This window comes from Nematolebias whitei, chromosome 11 (assembly GCF_014905685.2).
Source record: "Nematolebias whitei isolate Nwh7 chromosome 11, NemWhi1, whole genome shotgun sequence".
In the NCBI taxonomy this organism is placed as follows: Eukaryota; Metazoa; Chordata; class Actinopteri; order Cyprinodontiformes; family Rivulidae; genus Nematolebias; species Nematolebias whitei.
In genome coordinates, this window is record NC_056508.1 from 47,979,730 (window position 1) to 47,980,396 (window position 667).

Below are 667 nucleotides of genomic sequence, written 5' to 3' on the forward strand. Positions count from 1 at the left end.
ATTTTATCTTTACACTCTAAGGTCTGAATTTGAATCTAAAGTTGGGGGCAGGACTGGAGAAGCTTCTGCTTCTTCAAAGTCAAAATTTATTGTCATTCTCACCCCGTGGTACATGTGGTGGAACGAATTTGTGTGCACAGGGTCCCAGTTACATCCAACAAAAGTTTTTATTTTGTAAAAATATTTTGATTTACATTAGAATTAAGTAAAAAGGGTCAGTTTTCAAAAGACTAGTTCTTCTTCTGCCACCTTTTATTTACATTTTGATTGTATTGTGTATATATATATATATATATATATTTATATTTATTTATTTTTTTTTTTTTTTTTTTCATTTTCATTTAGCCTTTATTTATCCATCTTGTGTTTAATTTTTTTAATTGTCATGTTTTTAATGAAACAAATAAAAATTCATAAATTAAGAAGCATAAATTGTAAAGAAAAACACTAATAAGATCTTAAGATATGAACTAAGAAAAACATTAAGACTAAGCACAAGTAGTGCAAAACAATACGCTGAACAGCAGCACGAACATGAGTCTGTGCGAGCAGATGAGGACAAATGAACACAGCAACATGAAACAGATCAGCAGCAACATGAAACAGACCAGCAGCAACAAGAAACTGATCAGCAGCAACATGAAACAGACCAGCAGCAACATGAAAC